The sequence below is a fragment of the Dermacentor variabilis genome, chromosome 3 (genome assembly GCF_050947875.1).
Source record: "Dermacentor variabilis isolate Ectoservices chromosome 3, ASM5094787v1, whole genome shotgun sequence".
Lineage (NCBI taxonomy): Eukaryota > Metazoa > Arthropoda > Arachnida > Ixodida > Ixodidae > Dermacentor > Dermacentor variabilis.
The window spans coordinates 238,495,103-238,512,416 of record NC_134570.1 but is presented as its reverse complement, the minus strand read 5'-3'; positions in this window follow the sequence as shown (position 1 = coordinate 238,512,416).

Genomic DNA, 17,314 nt, shown 5'->3' with positions numbered 1-17,314 from the left:
TTCCAGAAACAAAGAAGAGGTCAAAAATCGATTTTGAATTCCCTTGTATTCGGGTGGGGTGCGATACAGTTTGCGTCAAGTCAAACGAGAAAGCTATATGAAGCATTGCCTCACTTGATTCATCACTGTGCGTTTTGAGTGCGAACGTTGACCAGTGAATATCCGGCAAATTGAAGTCGCCTGTTACAATAATGCGATCATTTAGCTTAGTAAAGGTTGTCATACAATCTTTAAGGTTATCCAATACTATGACAGGCGATCCAGGCGGCCTATACTGTGCTCCTACATTATACCTGACATTGTTATGGTATGCCTTACAGAAAATGCATTTAATATTAGGGACTTCAGGCATGCTCAATATATTTAAATATTATTTAAAGAGTATGGCAACTCCTCCACCTTTACCACCATGGTCTTTCCGAAGTACACTGTAGGAAGCCGGCACAAATTCACTATCGTAAATGATATCGTTAAAGCGATTCTCTGTTACGACCGCGATGTCAGTATCTTCGCAAAGTAGGATTCCTTCCATATCACTAATTTTGTTTAATATGCTTCTACAATTTACATTTAGTATTTTTAGTGATTTAGGAATGGGCTTGTGCTGTCAGTTCTTTTTATTGTTCAACCTATAACGGGCACCATTAACTTCATCCCAGCCGTACATCACTGTCAACGGACAATTTATTGTGCACTAGTTTCACCTTGGCTCCATTAGCCTTTTCTTGCACGCACTCTTCCACAGGTGCTCTCGTATTTCACGCGTTCTGGTGGAAAATCCTTCAGAGATTGATGTTTCGGAACCCTTTAGTTTGTCCATGGATTTCAATGCTGACGCTTTTTCTCGCTAGTCTTCAAATTTGAGTATTACGGGGCGCTTCTTACATTTAAATTTCCTACCAATTCTATGACACCTCTCAATGCAGGAAACAGTTAATTCTAATTTGGCCTGAAAGACCTCAGTCACTCCCTACTTCCAAGCCCAGCTGCTATCTCTTCGTCAGCGTCATTTAGCCCGTATATAACTAAATTGTTTCTGCGACTCCTATTTTCTAAGCCATCGACTTTAGAAATGAGAGCAGATAACTGTTTATCAACCTTCAGAACAGTGTCCTCCATTGTTTTCACACGTTTGTTCAGTGCGTTCAAACCAGCCGGCTGTTTTTGAAAACCTTCTATGCGTTTGGTCAGTGCTGAAATGTTCTTGTCAATATCGTTTTGAGAACTCTGCAAGGGTTCCACAAATGTGGTCAACTTTCCCTCGCCGATCAGTAATTCGGAAAGGATTTCTTTTGCTGTAGCACACGGATTTGCCTCTTTATCGCCACATACCAGCAAGTCACTTGGCATAGCAACAACATAACTGAAAACATTTGAAACAGATAGTGGGCTATCTTTTTGATAGCCCACTATCACTAGATTACATATATATCCGTATATATATGGAAATCAACTTGGATAAAATGGTATCAATGACCTGTTCGAACAAACAGGAACCCCTGAAATTTGCCTACAGTAATGAAATGATGAGAAGACTTTGAGTTCTGTCAGCGAGTTCAAATATCTTGGTGTAATTTTTCTTCCAACTTAAAATGGCACAAACACGTCGACTTCATTTCTTTCAGGGCTCTAAAACGACTTGGATATTTAAAAAGAGCACTAAAACCAGCAACCAAGGAGTGCAAACTAGCAGCTTACAGATCCCTCGTGAGGCCCACTCTAGAATATGCATCTGTTGTCGGGTCACCCCACTGCGTATCTGATGTATCAAAGCTTGAGGCTGTGCAGAAGAAAGCTATTAGATTTATTGATAATCGATACGATCGCAATTCCTCCCCTTCTCTGCATGCTGGCCTGCTATCGCTTGAGCCGTTGGCACCTTGGAGCACGTGTGAAAGGATTATAATGTTGCACAAAATTGTACATGCTTCTGTCATTGTCGACGTACCTGTGACATTTGTTGTCTCCTTGGCACGTGTAACGCGAAGAGCCAATCCCTTGAATATTGTTCCCTTTCGAGCTCACTTAGATAGCTTCAAATTTTTTCTTGCCATTTACCATGAAATTGTGGAACACGCTACATACTAATCTCTGAGAATTGCCACTTGAGCGTTTTGTGGAGGAAGTTCGTGTACATGTGACATGTGCATTGTATGCTATCTTGATGTACTTACCCACTCCTGCTATGTCTCAATTTCTAGGCAGCAGTATTTGTAAATAATATATATATATATATATATATATATATATATATATATATATATATATATATATATATATATATATACATATATATATATCTATATATCTATATATATATAAGGTGACGTTCTTACATGCATAGTGGTTTCACGCCTCAACAAACAGTATGCGGGGGCACCGAAGAGTGCTGAACGAAGAAGACGACGTGTGGCTGGCTAGCTGAATATCGACAGGCTCCCAACCATAGCTTTCTAATATTTCTTATCTATTATTAATTGTTATTGTTAATAATAATAATAATAATAATAATAATAATAATATTATTATTATTATTATTATTATTATTATTATTATTATTATTATTATTATTATTATTATTATTATTATTATTATTATTATTATTATTATTATTATTATTATTATCTTATACTCGGTTTTCATCTGATTATTTCCTTTTTTCTCCAAACACAAAACGTTTATTTTTAAACTCACACGCCCAAATTGTTAACTCCCTTGTTATCGTTATTATTTTTAGGCACCTAATTAAACCGCCCGATTCTTGGCCAATCCCCCACTGTGGGTGTGTGCCACGGCCACTCAGGACAACAACAGCAACGCTCAGCTGATCAAGGCCATCGCATCTAACTCTACCCGGCTTCAAACTAACGCCTTTCGTGGGCGTAACAATATATATATATATATACATACATATATATATATATATATATATATATATATATATATATATATATATATATATATTCTCGTGGATAGCGCAGGTTTTTGAAGTTTCAAGACTGATCTACGCAGCGGACACTCCTTGGCGGCATCTACAATGCCAGCGCACGGCGGGGCGGGGACGAGAATGCTTCGAGCAGTTCACCAACCGTGCCTCAACAATCCGCCGCCAACTGTCTCGCCGTGTTCACACGACCGCGTGACCCAGGTATCTCTTCCCGCTCTGAAAACACCGACGTTGAAGATTGGCTTCAACTGTACGAACGGGTGAGCACTAGCAAGAACTGGGAACCCACTCTGATACTAGTGAACAACAGATTTTACCTGGCAGGCGCGGCACAGGTGTGGCTTCTCATCCACGAACACGAACTTACTAGCTGGGAGGTATGTAAGTAAAAGTTCCTGGATCTGTTCGATAAGCGCATCGGACGCCGTCATGCTGCGCAGAAAGAACTTGCATGACGAGCTTAGACTTGCACCGAGTCCTATGTGACGTACATCCAGGACGTGCTCGTGCAGTGTAGCAAAGTCGATGACACGATGTCCTAAACGGAAGAGGTTGCGCATATCCTCCAAGGTATCGCGGATGGTGCGTTTACTCTTTTGGTTTTTAAGAACTTATCCAGAGTGCAAGACATCATCAATGAATGCCAATGCAATGAAGAAGCAGAACGCGTCCGTGTTACTCCGGACTTCGCACGTCTTCCGAACACGTCTGCCCACGAGCACCTCTGTCTCCTAACCGTTCCACCCATTTCTGCGGCATGCGACAATATATTGCGCATCATCCGCCGCGAGATTGAAACTGCCTGCCAAGTTCCACTTCAGGTGCTTAACCCCAATGAATCCCATGCAACCATTTCCCTTAACCAAACCGTTGTGCATCAACTACAACAAAATACTGGATTACAGACGCTTGCCCTATCAACGGACCAGACGACCGACCACCCGCAGCCCCTGAGTTATACAGTCGCCCAACGTTCGTCCTCGTTATCAGAATTCCGCAGAATGGTGCACTTCGGAGGATAGGTCCACCTGCTTCTGTTATGGACGCATTGGACACTTTTCTGCTATTCTCACTGTGCTTGGAACTCGCAGCCTCGGCCGGACTATCGAAACATCCGACGTCCAGGTGGTAGTTCCCGAGTGTCTGCACACAATGACGATGAGAGCGCTCCGCCATCATCGCCAGCACGATCACACCGCTCACGTTCGCCATCCCCATACCTGCCCCACTCAGCTCCGCGTCGTCGCCCTCCTTCTCCCTCATACTCTCGCCGTTCATCGGAAAACTGAGGGGCGCAGCTCCGAAAGGTGATCCTGCCATGATGACCCGATTCGACATTCCTGTGCTCACGCTACCTGGACCTCAAAACTTCATCAACGTAGACATGAACGGTATACTTGTCATCGCACTCATTGACACCGGCGCCCACATATCGGTCATGAACTAAAACCTCCGTATTCGTCTGAGGAATGTTCTTACCCCTGCTCCGATAGCTATCATCCACGTAACCGATGGTGCGACTCCGGCTGTTGCAGGGTTGTGTGAATTGTGAACTTTTGGGCTATGTCCTCAAGTGATACCCCAGGGTATCACCCTAGCTCCAGCCTCCGACTATCATGTTTCCGCCTTAACTTAGCCTACTTCGCCGCCTCCTGCTGCTATTGATTCAAACCCCACGTTGTTAGATAACGCGACGAAGATGATCGGCACTGACCTTCCGGCCGAACACGTACACGCGCTTCGGGGCCTTCTCAAGTCGTACCACGACATCTTTTATCTCAATGACCGACTCCTGCGCTAAGCAACAGTTGTCAAGCGTGGGGCAACCTCTAACAGAACTTCTTAAGAAAGACGTGACTTTTGCCTGCGGTACCGAGCAAATTTGTGCATGCACTGAGCTTACCACGCTACTCATGTTGCCAGTATTTCTCGGCCATTTTCACGTGTCCGCCGCGGAGGTTCGCATCGACGCCAGTGGCCACGGTATCGGCGCTGCTTTGGCACAATGGCAGCACGGTTGCGACCATGTCATTGCATACGCTAGCCGTCTTCTGTCACCAGCCGAGCGCGATTACTCGATCGCCGAACGTAAATGCCTCGCCCTCGTTTGGGCAGTAGGTCAATTTCGCCCCTACTTCTGCGCACGGCCGTTCCCGGTTATAACCGATCACCGCGTCCTATACTGGCTTTCGTCTTTAAAAGATCCAGCTGGACGTCTCGGTCGGTGGGCACTACCACTCCAAGAGTACTCTTTCACAGTGTTGTATAAGAAAGGCCGACTCCATGAGGATGCTAATTGCTTGTCACGTCATCAAGTAGAGCCACCTGACCAGTTTGAGACCGGCGAGTCAACTTGAGTCCTCGCGCTTACCGCGTTTGGTGACATCGCCGATAAGCAACGACGCGACCTTTACTACGGCGACATCATTCTCAGCCTGACGGACCTGCCAACTTCCCCCTCTTCGCCTATGTTTATGCAGCAAGATGGCATATTGCGCCGTTATAACATGCACCCTGATGGCCCTGAACTGCTACTGGTCGTTCCCAAGCATATGCGTGAGACTGTGCCCACACAGTTGCATGATATCATCACCGCTCGTCATCTGAGAGTCTCAAAGACATGACCGAGTTTGACGTCGTTTCTTCTGGGCCGGTATTTACCGTTCCGTTTACCGTTACTTCGGCTCCTGTACATCTTGTCAGGACCACAAAGAATCAGCAGCCCTACGAGCTGGGCGTCTTCAGCTCATTGAAATACCTTCTTTGCCATTATTTCAAGTTGGTCTTCATCTCGTTGGCCCCTTTTCCTCTATCGCTTAGTGAGAAGAAGTGGATAGCAGTTGGTACGGGCAACACCACCCGGTGCGCGATCACGCGGGCTCTCCCTACTAGTTGTGCAAGCGACGTCGCTGACTTCCTTCTTGACGCAGGGATACTTCACCACGGGGCTCCCCGACAACTCCTTACCAACCGGGGCCGCTACTTTCTTTCACAGGTTGTCCTACACATCTTGCACACCTGTGCTACAAAGCACAAGTTTACAACGGCGTATCACCCTCAGATTAACAGGCTCACAGAACGGCCCAATAGAACTATCACAGAAATGCTCGCTATGTAGATCTCCACCGATCATCGTGACTGGGATGCCGATCTGCGGTTCGTCACATTAGCCTACAATACGTCCCATCATGATTCTGCTGGTTTCTCAGCTTTTTTTTTCTCTTGTATGGAATAGACCATATACCACCGTTTGACATGGTCCTACCAGCCGTTCTCGATAAAACGTCAGAATATGCCCCAGATGCCGTATCTAGAACGACTGAGGCATGTGATATAGCACACATGCGCTTTACCACTTTTCAAGAAAAGCAACATACCTCTCCCTGCAGGCAAAGCCCACTGGGCGACTCAACTAGCTTGTCGTGGCGTGTATGATTTCAACCGTGCGACATGCGCGACTTGTGTCCTAGCAAAACGTCTACCAGTGTTCGTGAGGCGCGCGAGAGTATAGTTCACTTCGCTGACTTTGTCGATGACAATTTACGGTCCATCGTAGTTTGCCAGCAGCTTTTGGCACAGACCGCGCTTCCTTGTGGGAGTCCAAAGCCAAACGAGATCACCAGGGTGATATGTAACAGGCCGATGTCGTGCGTCGTAGCGGGCTTTGGAGTTTTTTGTGATGACAAAGTCGGTAGACGCGCAAGTCTCCGAGTCTCTTCAGCGAGGCATAGCGTATCAGCGACCGTAGAATTGTCGGGGTGTTAAAAAGGGAGGACAGTGTCGAGCGTATACTGGGGCGGCCGAGCATATAGAAGAAAGAAGGGGATGTATCCGGTTGTTTCGTGCTTGGCGGTGTTGTAGGCGTAAGTAATAAACGGTAGAACTTCATCCCAATTTTTGTGATGGGAAGCAACATACTTGGAAAGCATGTTGGTGATTGTTCGATTAGTGCGCTCAGTGAGGCCGTTCCTTTGCGGATGATACGGCGTCGAGTGCCTGAGGTGCGAGTTACATAAACGCACAAACTCCTCCACGATATCCACCGTGAATTGACGTCCCCGGTCGCTTATGATAAGACCAGGTGGTCCATGTCGCAGGACAATAGCGTGAAGTAAGAAGAGCGACACTTCGGTGGCAGTGGCTGATGGTATAGCCGCCGTCTCGCAATAGCATGTGAATTAGTCGGCGCAGACAATTATCGAGCGGTTCCCCTTAGATGACTTTGGGAAAGGGCCGAACAGATCAATTTCCACTTGCCGAAAGGGTAAGCTGGGAGGCGGCACGGGTTGAAGGAGACCAGATGTGGCAGTGGTTGGGCGTTTCCGACGTTGGCACTGTATGCAGCTGGCGACATACAACTCAACCGAATGTCGCATCCGGGGTCAGTAAAAGCGTTCTTGAATGCGCGAAAGGGTACGCACAGTGCCTAAGTGACCGGAGGTAGGGTCATCGTGGAGGTAGGTTCAGGATTGCTGGCCGGAGACGCTCCGGCACCACTACAAGGAAGCGTGCACCCGTGCTTGAGTAGTTCCTTTTGTACAGGAGCCCGTCACGTACACAGTAGCTGCTTGTTGCACTTGAATGGGCAGAAGTGAAGCGTGGCGCCAATTTTGTGTCTGCCCGTTGTTCTGCTTTGAACGCATCGATATCTGGAAAAGCGGATGTCGCAGAGGCGACGAGGTGATCAAAATCGTCTACGTCGCAGTCCGTCGTGGTAAGGGGCATACGGGAAAGGCAGTCTGCGTCAGCGTGTTTTCGGCCATTCTTGTAGGAAACAGTGAAGTTATATTCCTGCAACCTCAAATCCCAGCGTGCAAGGCGACCACAATGGTCACGAAGGTTCACGAGCCAGCACAGGGAATGGTGGTCTGTTACGACTAGGAATGGGCGTCCGTACAAGTACGAGCGAAATCAGCGAACCGCAAAGATTGCAGCGAGACATTCTTGCTCTCTCACCGTGTAAATGCGTCAAGGTTTGATTATTGAGCGGCTTGCATAAGCACTCACGTGCTGACGGTCGTCATAGCGTTGGACTAAGATGGCACCCAAACCAACGCCACTAGCATCTGTGTGGGTTTCTGTCAGCGCAGTAGGATTGAAGTGGCGAAGGATAGGTCGGAAGATTAGCAGGAACTTCAACTGACGAAATGCAGAGTCGCACTCGGGTGTCCACTCAAACCGTGCGTCTTTATGTAGCAGATTCGTCAGAGGATAAGCGACGTCAGCAAAACCAGGAATAAATCGGCTAAAGTAAGAGGAAAGACCCAGAAAACTTCGAAGTTGCTTCACTGACTGCGGTGCACTGAATGCCTCAACAGCTGCCGTCTTGAGTGGATCAGGCCGGATACCATCTTTGTGAAGAAGATGACCCAGGAGAATGGTTGGACGGTCACCAAAATTACATTTCTTGGAGTTCAGAACCCGGCCAGCGTTTTTGATGTAGTTGAGGACAATATCCAGGCGCGTATTGTGCTCATTGTATGCGCACCCGAATAGAACTACGGCGTCAAGATAGCACATACAGATGCCCCATTTTAACTCACGCAGAATGGTGTCCATGAACCTTTCAAAGGTTGCTGGAGCGTTTAACAACCAAATGGCATCACATTCAATTAGAATAATGCATCCCTGGTTGTGAAGTCTATTTTCTCCGTGTCTGCCCGTTGTATCGGGATTTACCAATATCCTGAGTGCAGGTCCACTGAAGAAAAATAAGAGGTCGAATGAAGGCAATCAGTTGCATCATCAATCCGGGGCATCGGGTAGACATCCTTCTTAGTCACGGCGTTTAATCTTCGATAATCGAAGCAAAATCTCCAGTTACCGTCTCTCTTTGTGACGATTATGACCGGAGCTGCCCAAGGGCTCGAGGACTCTTGTATTATCCGATTTTTCATCATGTCACTCACCTGTTCTCCGATTATCTTGCGCTCGTTAGGCGACACGCGATAATGTTTTTTTCTGGTCGGGCGCGCAGATCCCGTATCGATAGTATGGCGTGTTCGTGACTCGGGAATCGAGAACGCTTTGTCTGGCTGCGCAAAGTCAAACACTGGCAATGCTTAGAAAGCGTATCCACCAAAGTATGGCGCTCCCTTGTGCTGAGCGACTTGTTTATCATAGACAGAAGCTTTTTGTCTGAGACGTGGCGAAGGCCAGCATGTTCACACGGCGGGTCTGTTAGTACGGCTACGGACGAAGACTTGTATTCTGTAAAGTCGGCGAGTTTCAAGCCGTCTGGAAGCAGGATGGTTTCTGCCGAGCAGTTGGCCGTCCACAAGCCAGCATGCCCGTTGCCGATGGATACCACACAGTGAGGGACAAAGACGTTCTTCTTCACACAATATAGATGCAATGGCTCTACGGAGGCATCGAAACTGTCTGGAACTTCACCGCGACATATAACCGTCACGCACACAGAGATGGACCCAAGCCGTTATATATATATATATATATATATATATATATATATATATATATATATATATATATATATATATATATATATACGCAGGAAAGAGACGACGAACTTTTTGGAAGACTTCTTTTACTTAACGTTTGCGGCTGGTGGACCAGCCTTCGTCAGAGTACAGTAACGCATGTACAACACATCATCATCATCATCATCATCATCATCATCAGCATCATCATCAGCCTAGTTACGCCCACTGCAGGGCAAAGGCCTCTCCCATACTTCTCCAACTACCCCGGTCATGTACTAATTGTGGCCATGTTGTCCCTGCAAACGTCTTAATTTTCATCCGCCCACCTAACTTTCTGTCGCCCCCTGCTACGCTTCCCTTCCCTTGGAATGCAGTCCGTAACCCTTAATGACCATCGGTTATCTTCCCTCCTCATTACATGTCCTGCCCATGCCCATTTCTTTTTCTTGATTTCAACTAAGATGTCGTTTACCCGCGTTTGTTGCCTCACCCAATCTGCTCTTTTCTTATCCCTTAACGTTACACCCATCATTCTTCTTTCCATTGCTCGTTGCGTCGTCCTCAATTTCAGCAGAACCCTTTTCGTGAGCCTCCAGGTTTCTGCCCCATATGTGAGTACTGGTAACACACAGCTGTTATACACTTTCCTTTTGAGGGATAGTGGCAACCTGCTGTTCATGATTTGAGAATGCCTGCCACACGCACCCCAGCCCATTCTTATTCGTCTGGTTATTTCAGTCTCATGATCCGGATCCGTGGTCACTACCTGCCCTAAGTAGATGCATTCCCTTACCACTTCCAGTGCTTCGCTACCTATCGTAAACTGCTGTTCTCTTCCGAGACTGTTAAACAATACTTTAGTTTTCTGCAAATTAATTTTCAGACCCACCCTTCTGCTTTGCCTCTCCAGGTCAGTGAGCATGCATTGCAATTGGTCTCCTGAGTTACTAAGCAAGGCAATATCATCAGCGAATCGCAAGTTGCTAAGGTATTCTCCATCAACTTTTAATCCCAATTCTTCCCACTCCAGGCCTCTGAATACCTCCTGTAAACATGCTGTGAATAGCATTGGAGATATCGTATCTCCCTGTCTGACGCCTTTCTTTATAGGGATTTTGTTACTTTATGCACACAGTTCTAAAGTTACTTTATAAAGTAACTTTTTAAAGTTACTTTATACTTTTTAAAGTTACACAGCTTTTGTTACTTTATACATACACAGCTTTAAAGGCACGGTATCACGAGTAGAGGGCGCGCTATCTACACTGGCTAGACTATACACTGCGCATCATAAATCATTATCATTGCGCATTATAAATGATTGTCCATGACACGCATTTTGGAATATACAAAAAATGAAATGCAGATATGTTCACGATACAATACATACAAACATGACTCTCAAGTAAGTGCCAGCGGTTATAATGGTTATGTGTAGCGAAAACAAATTGACTTACACATGCAGATACAAAGGCGTGATGCTTAGCACATGGCATCTCTAAGTGCAACCTCGAATTATCTAAAAATTAATATGTTAAGCGTACAACTTCGAGCCACAGCGACATACGTCAGAAAAGCCACATGTAAAATAAGAGACAGAAAAAAGCGCTGAAATCATGCGTGTACACTGTGTGGGAAGTGTATATTTGTGCTCAATCTAAAGTTAGTCTTCCTTTGTTTTCATTTATTCCAGACGAGACTGTTAAACTTGTGAATCAGGTAAGATTCGCGAAGCTCGCGGTCATGGTTGGTGCGGAATCCAGATTCGAGTATTGTAACTTTGAGATTATTAAATGAGTGGCCCGGCATGTTAACATGTTTCGAGAGTGGTACATTTGGTTGGGATTTGGCATGTGACCTTTGGTTGCTAAAACGGATCCTGAAAGGTGTTTAAGTCTGGCCTATGTATTGCATGTGGCAAGTGCCGCACTCGAGCAAGTACACTACGTTATATGAATCACAGTTGAAACTGCCTTTAATAGTGAACATGAATTGGCTGGCTGTGCTGGTGGCAGTCAATGTAGGCGTTATATGAGCGCAGACTTTGCAACGTGGTTTATTGCAGCGGCTGCTACCGGTCGGGTTAGAAGTGGCATTTTTTGAAGACGTTAGTATGTCACCTATGTTTTTCGAACGTCTATACACGACACGAGGTGGCTCAGGAAAAATGGCTTTTAACCTGTCGCTTTGGGTAAGAATGTTATAGTGTTTGCGGAGTATGCCTGAGACCTCAGGGTTAGATGCGGAATGTGTGAGTATCAAATTAGCCGACTGGGAGCCACTGGGCTTGTTTTTGCCTTTAAGAAAGTCCATCCGGTCATATCCTGCCGCTCGGTGTATCGCGTCATCGATCATCTTCTCTGGATATTTACGGTTGAGAAGTTTCTTTTTGAGTTCCTGGCAAGAAGAATTAAAATCGCCTTTTTCGGAACATATGCGCTTAAAGCGCTGTGCCTGGCTATATGGAATCGCAGTCTTACAATGACGCACGTGGCTGCTTTCAAAATGAAGAAATTGATGATTATTAGTTGGCTTTTTGTAGAGTTTTGTGATTAGGCGTCCATCGGCGATGGTAATCGTGACGTCAAGGAAGTCTACAGATGACGGTGAGTAATGATGTGTGAATTTGATAGCGGGGTGTGCCTGGTTGAATGCCGCAATGAAGTTTAGGAGTTCCGTTTCGCTATGCGTCCAAATACAAAATATATCGTCGATGTAGCGCTTAAAGTAGATCGGTTTTAGTCGTACACTATTAAGGAACGCGTCTTCGAGCACTCCCATCAAAACGTTCGCATAGTTGGGGCGTATTTTAGTTCCCATCGATGTTCCACTAATTTGTACACAATGAGAATTATTAAATTCGAAGTTGTTAAACTCGAGAACTAACTTAAGCAGAACCTCGAGGGTTGAGCTATCAATCGGGCTATTACATTGGAGGTGTTCATAGGATTTCAACACAGCCTGAATGCCATCCCTATGGGGAATATTCGTGCAGAGGGAAGTGACATCAATCGTTACCAGAAGCGAGCCTTCGGGAACGGTTAGATCTATTATGTCATTAAAAAAAGCATTAGTATCCTTAATGAAAGAAGAAAATGTGGCTGGAATAAATTTGATTAGACTGTCGACGTAACGAGAGATGTATTCTGTGACTGTTCTAATGCCGGATACAATCGGACGGCCTGGATTACCTGGTTTATGTATCTTGGGCAGCAGGTAAAAGCGCCCGGCTATTGTACTAAGTGGGATCAAGGAGCGTGCTGTTGTATCATCTATCTTCTGCTTCTTCACCAATGCTTTTATGGTCTCCTTAATGATGGAAAGGAATTCGTCGGTAGGATCACAGGGAAGTTCTTTATAAAATGTGCCGTCAGACAACTGTCTTACGACTTCTTTTTTGTAATTTTCTTTTGTCATTGTCACGACCGAGCCACCCTTGTCCGCCGGTTTAATAACAATATCATCGCGCGTGCTCAGGCTTCTAAGAGCATCGGATTCGCTAGTGGAAAGATTTCTCTGGAATGGGGCGCGTGTCTTGTAGGTGTCGAGCACGTCGCGAGAAACAGCTTTGATATATAGGTCCAGGCATTTGTGCCGTTGTGAGGCAGGCGCCCAGTGTGTCGCGGACGGTATAGCTGGGTGGTCCTGTTTGCTGCTAGCGCGGCCATGAAAATATTCTTTGAGTCTTAAGTTTCGGGAGTAGTTTTCAATGTCTTTCATTAACTGGAATTCGTCGAAGCCCCCGGTGGCTGGACAGAAATTGAGGCCTTTTGAAAGAACCCTTTCTTCCGTAGGCAGAAGCGCAACATGGGAAAGGTTTACTATGGTAGTGCCCGGGTTGGTTGTCTCCGGCAATGCTTTAGCAACTGGGATTACAGAAGTTGCCGAACAGGTTTGTTTGGTAGAGTATGTTATCGCCGGGACATTGGCCCGTAACAGTTTCCGACTTTTTATTTTGTACGCTTAACATATTCATTTTTAGATAATTCGAGGTTGCACTTAGAGATGCCATGTGCTAAAGATCATGCCTTTGTATCTGCATGTGTAAGTCATTTTGTTTTCACTAGACATAACCATTGTAACCGCTGGCACTTACTTGAGAGTCATGTTTGTATGTATTGTATCGTGAACATATCTGCATTTCATTTTTTGTATATTCCAAAATGCGTGTCATGGACAATCATTTATAATGCGCAATGATAATGATTTATGATGCGCAGTGTATGGTCTAGCCAGTGTAGATAACGCGCCCTCTGCTCGTGATACGGTGCCTTTAAAGCTGTGTATGTGTTGTACGTGCGTTACTGTACTCTGACGAAGGCTTTTCCACCAGCTGAAAACGTTAAGTAAAGGAAGTCTTCCAAAAAGTTCGTCGTCTCTTTCCTGCGTATGTTACGTCGGGTCCTGCGTGCTGAACTTTGAAGAAAACCCCTATGTTTACCACTATGGACCTTGCAAAGACGACTTTCTGGAAGTATCCAAAGACTGCCACCAAAACAGCGGTCATCGGCGATTCCCAACTAAAGTACGTATACCAGTACATTAGTCCACATCAGATGGGTACGCCTGTGTTCATAACGCAATATGGCGCGCGTGTCGAAGGACGTGCGCTCCCTGCTAGACTTCGTACCTGACACCGCAAGGACTCTTGTACTGCATGTCGGTACCAACGACCTTTCTTGTTTGAGTGCCGCAACAGTGTTCCAGAAATACCGCACGTTAATTGACCACATCCGGATAGAACTACCGAAAGTATCTCGAATCAACGTAAGCCTGATTTTGCCAAGAAGCCTAAATCGCCGTTACGGCGGTAAAAATTTAGGCTTTGTACGACGATGCAATGCGGAAGTGTGCAGGTTCAACAGGATGCTTCGCGGCCTGTGTCATCGATCAAAAACTATTTTTCATCGACCACGGTTTTCAATGGTTATCCCCCCACCGAGTGCTTGCTGCCGATGGGCTACATCCCAGCTTCGAGGGCGTTAGCCTGATAGCAAGCCACATCCGTCATCTTTGCGCCAAGAGTCTTCTGGGCGCCTCGGCTTTCTGGTTTTGCTTTCACTACACATAACCATTGTAACCGCTGGCACTTACTTGAGAGTCATGTTTGTATGTATTGTATCGTGAACATACCTGCATTTCATTTTTTGTATATTCCAAAATGCGTGTCATGGACAATCATTTATAATGCGCAATGATAATGATTTATGATGCGCAGTGTATGGTCTAGCCAGTGTAGATAGCGCGCCCTCTGCTCGTGATACGGTGCCTTTAAAGCTGTATATGTGTTGTAAACGCGTTACTGTACTCTGACGAAGGCTGGTACACCAGCAGAAAACGTTAAGTAAAAGAAGTCTTCCAAAAAGTTCGTCGTCTCTTTCCTGCGTATGTTACGTCGGGTCGTGCGTGCTGAACTTTGAAGAAAACCCCTATATATATATATATATATGTATATATATATATATATATATATATATATATATATATATATATATATATATATATATATATATATATATATATATATATATATATATATATATATATATATATATATATATATATATGTTGGCTCAATACGTCGTTTCTTTTGTCTTGTTGGGGATCGTCGCCGTTGTGCCTCTGGTTGTGCCGTGGCATAACCTCCGGCGGCGACAGGGCCCACCACGCGCCTTCTAAATGGCGGCCGCATGATAGGGCTTGAGGCGACCCACGTGGACGATATCAGTTGACGTGCACGACGGGAAAGCATCGGCTGGAGCTACTTCATAAGTCACAACACTGAGCTGTCGGGCCACGCGGTAAGGGCCAGAGTACCGGGAGAGCAGCGTTTCCGAGAGTCCCACGCGCCGTGAAGGAGTACGAAGGAGGACGAGGTCGCCGGCAGAGAATTGGACATCACGATGACGGTTGTCATAAAGAGACTTCTGTCTTGCCTGCGACTCAGAAAGCTGACGGTCGGAAATTTGACAAGCCTGGGCGGCTGTAGCTATAGCGTTGCGAGCGTACTCAGACGGGGACTCGAGAGCAGTTGGCAGCAGCGTGTCGAAAGGCAATGTCGGGTCACCACCAAAGAGGAGATAAAAGGGGGAGTAAAGAGCGGTGTCGTGACATGACAAATTGTAGGCGAATGTCACAAATGGAAGCGCGGCGTCTCAGAGCTTATCGAGAGTTTATCTGTAAGTGTTCGGTTCAGGCGTTCAGTGACGCCGTTCATTTGAGGGTGGTATGGTGTCGTGAACTTGTGTTTCGTGGCACAAGAGCGAAGTAGATCTTCAATAACCCGAGATAAAAAGTAGCGGTCGCTCTCTGTGAGAAGGTGGCAAGGAGCTCCGTGGTGTAAGATGACGTATGGAGCAGGAAGTCTGCACCGTCGGTAGCACAACTAGTCGGGATGGCTCGTGTGACGGCATAGCGGGTTGAATAAGCCGTTGCAACGGCGATGTACTTATTACCAGCTCGGGAGGTAGGAAAAGGGCCCAACAAGTCGAGGCCAACGCAATAAAATGGTTCGGTGGGTATATCAAGCCAGAAGCAAAGGAGGCTGCTTAAGACGTTGGCAAGGTTCGCAAGCAGCGACATAACGTCACACAGTACGGTAGAGTCCAGGCCAGAAAAATCGCCGCCGGACATGGTCGTAGGTCCTGAAAACACTGATGTGGCCAGCGGTGGGGACACCATAGAGTTCTGCGAATACAGTTTCGCGGAGATGAGAAGGAACGACTATCAGCAGTTCAAGCCCTTCTGTGCACCTGTTTGGCGGTATAAGATGCCGTCCAAAAAGAGGAACAAGCTAAGCGAGAGGTCTGACGGGTCAGAATGGAAGCGGCTGATGAGGTCGCGTACGGATATATCACGTGCTTGTTGCTCGCCTATGTGATGGCAGGCGGACAGCATGAGCATTCCAGCAGTTGCATCACTGAAGTCAAGACCGTCGACGGGGTGCCGAGACAAGCAATTGGCATTCTGGTGTAGCCTACCGGACTTGAACACCAGTCTGTAGGTGAATTCTTGAAGACGCAGTGCCCAGCGATCTAGACGAGCCATTGGATCCTTAAGTGTCGATAGCCAATAGAGAGCGTGATGGTCCGTGCTAACAGTGAAAGGTCGACCGTATAAGTACGGCCGGAATTTGCTGACTGTCCATACGGGTGCGAGGCAACCGCGCTCTATAGGGGAGTAATTGCGTTCAGTGTATGAAAGCAGGCGACTTGCGTACGCAATAACTTTGTCATGCCCACGTTGACATTGAGCTAAAACCGCGCCAATTCCATAGCCACTAGCATCTGTACGGATCTCTGTAGGGGTAGATGGGTCGAAGTGAGCAAGAATTGGTGGAGTAGTGAGCAGGGTGATAAGGTGTTGGAAGGCAGCAGCTTGGTCAGGACCCCATGAGAAGGTGGCACTTTTCTTCAGAAGTTCAGTCGGAGGCCGAGCAATGTACGCAAAATTTCTGACAAATCGACAGAAATAAGAGCATAAGCATACAAAGCTGCGGATCTCTTTGGCGCAGGTCGGCACAGGAAAATGCAGAACATCACGAACTTTTGCTGGATCGTGGCGGACGACAGATGAGTCCCTGAGATGACCGAGAATAGAAGTTTGGCGGCAACCAAAGTGGCACTTCGAAGAATTTAAATGTAGCCCAGCAACACGGGAGATGGAAAGAATAGACAAAAGGCGTTCCAACAGTGTCACCAAGGTCGGCGAGAGCACGATGACGTCTTCGAGGTAACAAAGGCATATAGACTACGTATAGCTGCTCAAGAGCGTGCTCATTATACGCTCGAAGGTGGCTGGACCGTTGCACAAGCAGAATGGCATGACTCAAAACTGATAAGGGCCATCTCGCATAACAAATGGCCGTCGTGACATGGCCTCTCACGGTCCATGTCATCGACGGCGATATGCCAGTACCCGTAGC